This window comes from Bactrocera dorsalis, chromosome 4 (genome assembly GCF_023373825.1).
Source record: "Bactrocera dorsalis isolate Fly_Bdor chromosome 4, ASM2337382v1, whole genome shotgun sequence".
Taxonomy (NCBI): Eukaryota; Metazoa; Arthropoda; class Insecta; order Diptera; family Tephritidae; genus Bactrocera; species Bactrocera dorsalis.
In genome coordinates, this window is record NC_064306.1 from 28,525,298 (window position 1) to 28,536,964 (window position 11,667).

Genomic DNA, 11,667 nt, shown 5'->3' on the forward strand with positions numbered 1-11,667 from the left:
TCTAGTGCGGTCAAAGCTTTATGCTGCTCTACTAGCGCGGTTGTGCGCCGGGTTTGGGACACGCTATGTAGAAACCACTCCCAATGAAAAGGAAACAGCAGTCTATCAGCAAGCTCATGGCCTGTATAGCAGATCTGCTAACAGAGCTGAGGTATGGTTTCTGAAAGCATCCTTACTTCGCAGAAGTTAGTCTGCTGCTACCTTGATAGCAGGCACTTCTGTTTGAAAGACATTACCGAAGCAAGAGCTGACTGTAACACCCATCTATCTCGGATTTAGTTAATTTCCAAGAAAAAATCAATTGGTTGTTTTCCACACATATTGGAAAAATATTACTCCTAAATGAGTTTTTAGTTTTCAGTTAAAAGTTTAGTGATGCCACCGCTCAACCTGCGGCACATTCACAAATAAAGTATGTATATTCAATATGTCAGCTTCTAAAAACTCTCTTTATTTTTTTACAGATTTCCTGTTGTCTAAATGGGTATCAGCCTTCCCACTTCTGCCCGTCAACATCATCCCACACATCTACGTACATATGCAACACTGATTCGCCACATTCCCCACACTCATCATCACTTTCTTCACATCATCCACCACGTTCTAACACACACACAAGGACATCACACACCAACATCTACTTTCGCCGAAGACATGTACAAAAAGGACGGACACCTTGTTTAACATCATCATTCTGGCGCTACGACTTCGGTCCGATCAAGACGTTTTTTTTCCTTTTGGCGAACATCCACCATATTTCCCCGAACATTATCGTTAATTTGATACATAATATTATATACCTTTTGTTAATTAAAGATTATACTTTTTTCCAAATCATTGTGAGCAAATCGTTAAAAAATTAAAGTGCATTTATTATACATAAAGAAGTGGCGAGCCTCTTGGGTTAGATCTAAAATATATCTGTGTCTTTATACTTTGGAAAGAAATACACGGTGAGTGCGTAAAGGGTGGTCCACAAAACATTACATGGTCCTTCGAGCCTAAAAGAAAGGCACTACGGAAAATAAAAAATAAATAAATAAATAAACAAATAAATAAATAAAAAATATAAAATTTTTATATACATATATATGTATACATATATACATACATGGGAAAGTGACCGAAAGTTTAATAAAGTGATCAAAACTTAAACTTAAAGTAAACGCAAGCTAAGAACATAAAAGCAAGTGCTACAAAATTAATATATACATACACAAAATACAACAATTCGAAACAAAAGAGAAAGTGTTAGTGGCAGCAAAATAAAGTGCTTAGTACCTAGAATAACAAACCAGAGAATCTCTCATCAAAAAAAAAAAACAAAAAATATACTTAACTTAAACAAATAATAATAATTAATAATAATTAAATCTCAAAACTTAAAATAAAGTGTGGTGGAAATTAAAGTGATCGAAAAACTTAAACAAAAAATAAAAGTAATCTAAGAACATAAAAGCAAGTGAAAGGAAATTAATATACATATTATATACATAATACAAAGAAAAGAAAGTGTCAGTGACATTAGTACAAAGTGCTTGGTACACAAAAGCACAAAATAGAGCATACATAGCTCACTTAATAAAAGAAAAAAACAAAAAAAAAACCAAACGGGCGCGAACTAAATTGAAATAACTAAAACTAACTAAAAAACAAACACACTCACAATAATTTATACGGGCGCGAGTTCTAACAAGAATCAAAAACTAAAAAGGGAAAGAAAGCAGATAAGAGAAAGGGAAAAGAGCTGGCATACAACGAAGAGGAGGAACTGGACAACAAACTCACTGATCGGTACAACCCAAAAATCCCTAAGGGAAATCAAAGTGAGTTGTATCGTTTCCATTTTTTGGTTTTGATTTATGTATATATGTATGTATGCTAGTAACTACGGTTGCATATAAAGCCGTTTAAGCATTAAGCAACGTTTTATTAAAACGGATATAAAATACTACGGTATAAATTAAAAACCCGATATTAAAAAAAAAAAAAAAATTGTTATTATATCGCCTACGCATGCTTACTTTTGTTTATGCAAACTCTCACCAAAAAGAGAATATTATCGCAGTATTCAAGTATTTACTTGTAAATTTTCCGGCAATACTCCCTCTGCTTCTTAAAGCAGAAAGCGGGATTGCTCAAATTAAGCAATAGGCGCAACAAAAAAATCTTAAGAAAGCATCAAAGAGAGAGAGCATAAACATACATATATACATACATTTTTAAAATATCACTGTTAATAAACATTAACACATACGATAAATTATTTATATACATACAAACAAGTATATACTCACATTTAAATGCAGAGGTTAAATACCTGCATATTACAATTTCTATGTTCTTCGGTTTTTTCGTACCGCCAAATTTAAATTTCTAGACATACTTGTACATACATATGGCATACATGCGGTCATAGTTATACAAGTATATACAAACTACAAAACATATATCCCACATATAGGATATAATATTAATATTATTATTAGGATACACATTAAAAAAGTTATAATAAAAACTTTAAATTTAAATTCTTCTTTTAAATTTATTTCACAAAATAAACTGTGTGCAATTTAAAACAAATTAACAATTTTCTTCTAAAAGAAATACAGGTTTATATAAATAAACCATATATGTATATTACGGGTATATGAAACATACAACACACATACATATATTCACAGTCCTAATAGGCAAACAAATTTAATAAAATACATCTCTCCCGGAGAAGAAGAAAAAGAGAAGTGCAATAACACGAAAACATACGGGCAAGCACAGAGAGCCGCACATACATACTTATATAAAAAAAGGTATTGACCCATTCCGTCACAAACGTACGAGGGCATACAAATAAATCCGCACAAAGACAAAAAAAAAAAAAATACTTGTAATACAAAAAATAATATTATTATAATAATATTATTATATAGTATTTTAATAAATTATAATATATAATTTATATTATAATAATAAACATCAATAATAATAAACGTATACGCAAGTAAACACAACGGCGAGTAAAAAAAGCTATAAACGCGATTTTATTAATTTTTGTACGAAATAAAAAACTCTTATTTAACTAAAAGAGTTCTCGGTTAATTAAGTTCTCAGTATACACTGAAAGAAAATATACACAAATATTTTACAAATTTGCATTTTCTAAATGAATATAGATTCAAAAGAATCTAAAACATCTCAATTCCTAAAAATTCCAAAAATGATTACTGACGATAAGAGTCCATGTACACCTGCAGAAGCTACACGCTCTAAGCAAGGTGCTACAAAACAAAAGAGGGGGAAAGACATAACATTCTCCAAATTCATTTCTGAGAGCGACTGTCTCATAAAATATTGCACTCGATTTGCTTCTTCGCCGATTCAAGACAATTCTGAATCGGCGCTAGAAATAAAAAGCCAAACGATTGAAAATTTTTGGACACGTCTCCAAGCTGCATATGACGCAATTGTAGATACTGACGATTCAGATCTACCAGAAAACTTTAAATCTTCTGCATACGCCAAATTTGAAAACTGCTTAGACCAGTATGAAGATACAAAGATTATGATCGCAGATCAACTAAATCTTATAAAGTCAATTGCACCTACTCCCTACAGTAGAGTAGAGGTACCACAATTGCAAGCCCAAGAGGCAACAGGCATTCATCTCAAAGTACCAGCGTGCGATACAGAAATATTATGAACAATGGCCGTCCTTCCGGGACATGTTTACTGCCGTGTACATTAACCATCCAAAACTATCGCAAGCGCAAAAATTGTATCATCTCCGATACAAAACAAAAGGTCAAGCAGGCGTAATAGTAAAACAGTTCGCACTAAGTGATGACAGTTTCAATTTGGCTTGGGAAGCTCTGAAAGCAAGATATGAAAATAAAAGAATATTGGTCGACAAGCAAGTAACCATACTCATGAGCTTGCCGAAAATTCAAAAATAAACAAGTGAAGAATTCATAAAATTAGAATCCACTGTTTCAAATTGTTTGTCGGATCTAACGACACAAAATGTTCCCACAGACAGTTGGGACGCTATTCTGGTAAACATATGCACCGCAGCATTACCAGAAAAATCCTTACTTCTATGGGAGCAATCGCTCTCATCAAGAAGAGACTGCCCAACATGGCAGCAAATGAAAGATTTCTTGACTGCCCAATATGAAATTGCGGAAAGGGTAGATAAAAAAACAGTCAGAACTAAAAACGTTCAACCCGACCTAAACAGAAGCTGCAATAGACCCCAAGTCAATAACAACAACAATTTAAACAGAAGCTTTTTCCAAGCACAATCGTTCGCATCTGAACAAAATAAATTCACGTCATGATATGTACAGGAGGGCATAAGCTAAGAACTTGCGAGAAGATTAATAAATTAAATATCATTGAAAGGAACAACTTTGTCAGGTCAAAAAGACTCTGTACAAACTGCTTGCCCTACTCACACAATCTTAATACTTGCGAAAGAAAATTCAATTGCGTATATTGCCACACAAGGCATCATTCTATGTTGCACATAAACAACTTTCCCAACACATCTCAAAGTAGCGCTTTTTCAAAAAAAGCCACGGGCTTAGTTGCAACAGCAACTCCCGAAACACAAAATCTCGAAATTTGCCAAGAGGCGCCATGCTGCTCAAAGGCATTAAAATCTCAAACGCTACACAGCGATAATCATAGTAGAGTACTAATACCCACAGCAGTTGTCTCCATCGAACATCGAGGACAACTGTTCAAACTAAGAGCTTTAATAGACCAAGGGTCCCAACGATCCTTTATAGCGTCTAAAGCCCAAAATTAATTAAAATTGCCAACAAAACATGCCAACTATGAAATTACGGGAATGGGCGGAAGAGTAGTACAAAACTCTAACAAAATATGCCCCATTACCCTAATTTCCCCCCACGCGGATAAGCGCATTTAAGCAAATGCTATTGTCTTACCGCAACTAACAAACATGCTTCCAAGCTATCAAATAAATAGCAACCATTGGGATAAGATTTCACATCTGGCTCTAGCAGATCCCAACTGCAACAGCCCCGCTCAAATAGACCTTCTATTAGGCAACGATCTTATATCGCAAATAATACTGGAAGGTGTTGAAAAAATTTCGAAAACACTACTGGCGCAAAGTACCATTTTCGGATGGGTCCTAAGTGGACTAGTTGCGGAACCAGTCACAGCAATGACAACTCAAGTTGAGGAAATCTCAAACGAGTACCTCAATTCATAATTGAGAAAATTTTGGGAGTTAAAAGAACTCCCCCCCATTTCAATTACAACACCAGAAGATCAGTATTGTGAAGACTTTTATAAAGCCACAACTACTCGATCAGATAATGGTCGGTATGTCGTGCGACTACCACTAAACCAACAATTTCAAGATACAATCGCCTTAGGTCACTCTCGCACCTCTGCAATACAGGAGTTTCTAAGTATGGAAAAAAACCTACTTAGAAAAGGTGAGCTGAAACAAGATTATGATGGTGTCTTAGAAGAATATCTTCATTTAGATCACATGGAGGAAGTAAGCCCATGTGAAAAAATCTTAAAAGGCAAATATTACTCATTCTACTTGCCACATCATGCAGTAGTAAAGCCTGACAAAAAAAACAACAAAAGTCAGAGTTGTCTTCAATGCCTCAAGAACCACTAGCTCGGGGAATTCCCTAACTGATATTCTATTTACGGGACCTACACGTCAACCAGATCTAATGCTCCTCATATTGAATTGGCGTATATACAAATACGTATTCAAAAGGGATGTCGAAAAAATGTATCGACAAATAGCCGTACATAAAGACGATCAAGATTTTCAGCGAATTAAATTCCGAAAATCTGATAGTCCACTACGCGACTTTAAATTAAAAACAGTAACCTTTGGCGTAAACTGTGCTCCATACTTAGCCATTCGCACACTCCACGAACTGGCAGAAAACACAAAGTCAGAATTTCCTCTGGCAACACAAGTGTTAAAAACACAGACGTATGTGGACGATATCCTGTCTGGAAGCCACAGTCTTCCACTAGCATACGATACCTTATCACAGGTAATAAATGCCCTCAATACCGCAGGGTTTCCATTAAAAAAGATAACAGCCAACCACCCAAATATTTTAAAAAATATTCCTAAAGACCATTTGTTGGATACTAATTTCCTTATATTTGAAAAGGAAAGTACAACAAAAACACTGGGCATCCAATGGAATGCGATATCGGACCAGTTTTCATACACGAGTGAGTCCATATCCGCATTATCCGCCACTACAAAACGCCAAATTCTCTCCTCTGTGGCAAAACTTTTCGACCCCGCAGGATGGCTTTCGCCAATTATGATACAAGCGAAAATCCTGATCCAAGAATTATGGCTAGACGGAACTGACTGGGACGAACAAGTGAAACCTCTTCGCTTAGAAAGATGGTCCCAGTTTGCTAATAACCTAAAAGACATTTCGCAGACACAAATTCCACGGTGGGTAAACTATTCCCCCGAATACAAGGTGGAACTACACGGCTTCTGCGACGCCTCTGAAAAGGCATATTGTGCCACTATATATGTGCGCACCCAAAGCGATATTGCAACTACAAGCCACCTACTAGTGGCTAAAGCAAAAGTTGCGCCTCTAAAAACCATAAGTCTACCACGACTTGAACTCTGTGGCGCTCTGTTACTAGCAAAGCTAGTTTCCATGGTACGGACCCACTTGAACATGGCAAAATACAAGGTATATCTATGGTCCGATTCCGAAATAGTTCTAGCCTGGTTGGAAAAACCACCACATGCGTGGAAAACATATATTTCCAACAGAACGTCTCAAATACTTGACCTAGTAGGAGCAGCCACTTGGCGACACGTAGCCAGTGCTGACAATCCTGCGGATCTAGGTACAAGAGGATGCAAACCTCTGCATCTCGCCACCTCCACCCTTTGGTGGAATGGCCCCCAATGGTTAACAGAATCTCCCGATTCTTGGCCACAATCGCCCATGCGCAACATAATTGCCCCAGAAGGTCGAAAAATCGCCACTTATCACACTACAATGGATGATGCTGACATCCTTGCACGATTTTCATCGTTCCCCCGAGCACTCAGAGTAGTCGCCTATATCCTCAGATTCATAGAGCGACTCAAGTATAAAGTTAAAGGGGCAACCTATCCCCAAGGCGATACTTTGACGCACCAAGACTTGCAAAGGGCAAAAATCGCCCTTATCACATCAACTCAAACGCGCTATTTCAGCCGCGACATATCCTTATTAAGAGAACTGAAGCCGATTGATAAAAGGAGCTCACTCTTAGTATTAAATCCATTTCTAGACACGAAAGGTCTGCTTCGTGCGAATGGTCGGCTTGCAAATTCAAGCCTAACATATAATGAACGCCACCCTATAATAATACCAGAGAAATCCTCATTTGCCACATTATTCATCAATTATATCCATATACTCATGTTACACGCCGAACATCGCCTCATGCAACATATGGTACGCCAAGAGTACTATGTTCCCCGCCTTAAGCCCCAAATCAAGAAGTGCATTTTCACGTGCAAGGTCTGCACTATGCACAAGCAGAAAATGAGAACGCAGATTATGGCAGCACTTCCACCGGAACGCTGTAACTTTGCTCTGCCTTTCACCACTACAGGTGTCGACTTTGGTAGGCCTTTTCAAATAAAGGTGTCCATGCTAAGGTCTCCCACCCTGATGAAAGGCAATGTGGCTGTCTTTGTCGGTTTTACGACAAAAGCAGTACACCTTGAGCTATGTACCATTCTGACAAAGGCGGTTTTTCTCGCGGCATTTGCTCGCTTCGTCGGACGACGTGGCTTTCCATCCAAAATCATGAGCGATAATGGTAAAACATTTATCGGAGCTCAAAGAGCCACAGAGAAACAATTTGTGGATTTTATGAAACAAGTCTCACCAGACATTATACAAAAATATGCTCCCCAAGGCATCAATTGGCAGTTTATCCCCCCAAGCGCTCCACATATGGGTGGTTTATGGGAATCAGCCGTAAAAAGCTTCAAATCACATTTCAAGAAGCTAGCTGGCACTTATAAATTCAATTATGAAGAGTTCACGACACTCTTAACTAGAATTGAAGCCGTTCTCAACTCACGGCCTCTCGCAGCCCTCTCGCAAGATCCCTCAGACTTCACAGCACTAACTCCCGGCCACTTTCTTAAAGGAGCGCCCATCCTGGCCACACCTGAGCCTGGCGTGGAGACGCTCTCCTTATTAAACAGATGGGAACGAATTAAAATTCTCCATCATGAATTCAGTCGCCGATGGAAAGAAGATTATTTAAAGGACCTCCACAGAAGGTACCGGTGGAAAACACCAGAAAAGGCGCCTCAGCTTGGAGATTGCGTCTTGATCAATGACGATTGTCTCCCCCCTACCGAATGGCGGCTTGGCCGCATAGAGAAGCTTTACTACAGCTCCGACGGTCATATTCGCGTAGTCGATCTCCGCACGCAAACTGGAACACTAACCAGGCCGGTCGTTAAACTATGCTTTTTGCCAACAGCCGAAAAAACCGATATATAAACCGTAAACCGAAAAAAAAAAAAAAAAAAAAAGCCGACAATAAACCGAAAAAACCGCCAAATATACCACAAACAATAATTTAGTAAAACCAAAAATAACATAAAAGGGTCGATCCACATGACGACCCACTCATGCCAAACCATAATATATTAAAACCAAAAATAACATAAAAGGATGCAAACCTCTGCATCTCACTCATGCCACACCACGTGGCAACATAGTTCACCACTATATTTAACCAATATCTAATGATGATAACTCTTCTCTAGATACATATGGATATCGATGCGGCAACAGCACCAATGCCAACCATCCGTTCGGCTGTCCACGTTCCCCGCCCGGGGGCTGTCCCAACACCAGCGCCGCGAACCATCACGGCAACAACGCAGTCCACCGCTGCACGCAGTGCAACTCGAGCAACTCCGACGTCGCAACCTAATGAGCTACCTCGCATCAGATGTCCTCTATGTTGTCGTTCGCACAGGTTGCCACACTGCAACATATTTAAAGGAATGCCACCTCAGCAACGCCAGCAGGTTGCCCGGGCTCATGGCCATTGCCTGAGTTGCCTGTCGCCTACGCATACCACACAAGAGTGTACGTCCGGCTATGTGTGCCAAATGTGTATGCTTCCACACCACACTATGCTGCACCGCATCACCAGCCCCGAGACCGGGCGACACTCTGCCCCACGCAACCGCGGGGGTAAACGACGTTCAAAACGGCAGCAACAGCGAAGGCCAATGACCACTCCGGACGACTCGCGTCCGCGAGACCACCATAACGTAACACGGCGGCAGCGTCCTAGGCCACCAACCCGCCGTCCAACCGGTCTCGGCAATGTGGTAGCTACGTTGCAACAACTCCAGCGATTACTAGGCTAAAAATTTGCCTAGGGGGCCCAGGATGGCTAAATGGGTATCAGCCTTCCCACTTCTGCCCGTCAACATCATCCCACACATCTACGTACATATGCAACACTGATTCGCCACATTCCCCACACTCATCATCACTTTCTTCACATCATCCACCACGTTCTAACACACACACAAGGACATCACACACCAACATCTACTTTCGCCGAAGACATGTACAAAAAGGACGGACACCTTGTTTAACATCATCATTCTGGCGCTACGACTTCGGTCCGATCAAGACGTTTTTTTTCCTTTTGGCGAACATCCACCATATTTCCCCGAACATTATCGTTAATTTGATACATAATATTATATACCTTTTGTTAATTAAAGATTATACTTTTTTCCAAATCATTGTGAGCAAATCGTTAAAAAATTAAAGTGCATTTATTATACATAAAGAAGTGGCGAGCCTCTTGGGTTAGATCTAAAATATATCTGTGTCTTTATACTTTGGAAAGAAATACACGGTGAGTGCGTAAAGGGTGGTCCACAAAACATTACACCTGTGGTTTTAAAACCACTCATGTGTCGTGGAATCTTCTTGCAAAGTTGAAGACGCTCAAGTTCTTTAGCTCATCTTTTTTTTATTGGTTTTATTTTTATTTAATTCTCTGGAAAGCTTGTTAAATTTCCTATTATGCCCCTAGCCCCGCAATTCAGTGGATACGCATTTTCTTCATCGTGAGTTAGTCTCCAAAGCTATAAGTGTAAGAATCTTATCCAGTTTTTCCACTGGTAGCTACTGAATCGAAAACCTTCAAAGTTGAAGTGTTATCTTCCATCCGGAAAACATGCCCTAGAAGGCTGGTAATTTTGTTGGTGCCAAAATAGACGAAATTATATACGACTTCAAAGTTATGACGCGGATCCCATACCGAATTTTCATTCCTTTATATGACCGCTGTAGTAAATGTAACAAAGACGTACACTTCTCCATCCTTGTCCCGTCCATTGTATTTCTTGGACGGCGGTGATGTCAATCTTCACTTTTACGAAGACATCAACCAGCTGGGCATCGGTACCTTCCCAATTTAGGAGACGGACATTCCAGGTGCCTGCCCTTAAATCATAATCCTTATTCGTTTGCTGCGTTCCTCATCAAAGGTGAGGTTTCTCATCAGACGCTGTTGTATCTTTTTTATTGGGAGTGGTTTCTATGTGGTGGGTCTCTAACTCAGCGCACAACCTCGGTAGTCGAGTAGTATAAAGTTTTATACACATTTATACATGGTTTCAAGACTGAGGCCCGCTCGCAGCCGCACCGTTGGTGAACAGGCGCTGCAATTAGACTTCAACGAACAGAGTAGGAAAAATCCAAAGTACAACTTAAGAACCAGGTCTAAAAAACCAATATTTGTTCAAGTGCATTTCCTGAGTTCTAACAAAAAACACGAAATTTGAGAAGTAACTTCTTCACTTCCCTATTTGTTTCTATCTCGACCCACTGTTCGTAGGCTTAATGCTAAATCCCATTTAAAGCGCTGTCGAGCGGCGCTTGCTTTTCCCCAATGAATAGCGCCATTGATTGGCCGAGAAAAATGATGTCTGCTGACATTGGTGACATTTTTAATCGGCTCAATTGCCAGCAAACAACGTGCACAAACATATCTACAATGAAGGCAACTACAAAAACAACGGCATAAAAAACCACAATAAAAACAGGTTGGCTTTTGTGACAACAGATATTAAGCGGCTATGACACGTGATTAATGATTGTCAAAACAAAAGTCAACAACAACAATTATGCTGTCAATAAATGTGGCGGCAGCAACAACAAACAACAGCTGCATAACCAGTCGTGGGCGAAGAGCAACATTCAACGATGTGCGATACTCAGCGAACGGAAAAGCGACATTGCGCGGCTGATTGACTGACAACAATTGACAGGCGGCGCAACTGCCACCCCCTCACCGCTCACCGCAAAACTTATTGTGACATTTATACGCAACAACAACAACTTGCCTGACAATTTATTAAGCCAATCAGTCAGCACTCGGCGAAGGCGCTGCCTCGCGCCTCGCGAAGCGCCAGCGACTAATATTTTTGGCATGCAACAACGAACAACGGTTATTGGCGACATTGTATAGTTGCGAACAAGCACGAGGCGCCCCGTTTTCTTCACTCGCCGCCAAAGCCACAACAGCAGCTGTGACCGCCAGGAGCGAGTTTGAAGGCTGGTTGTTGCA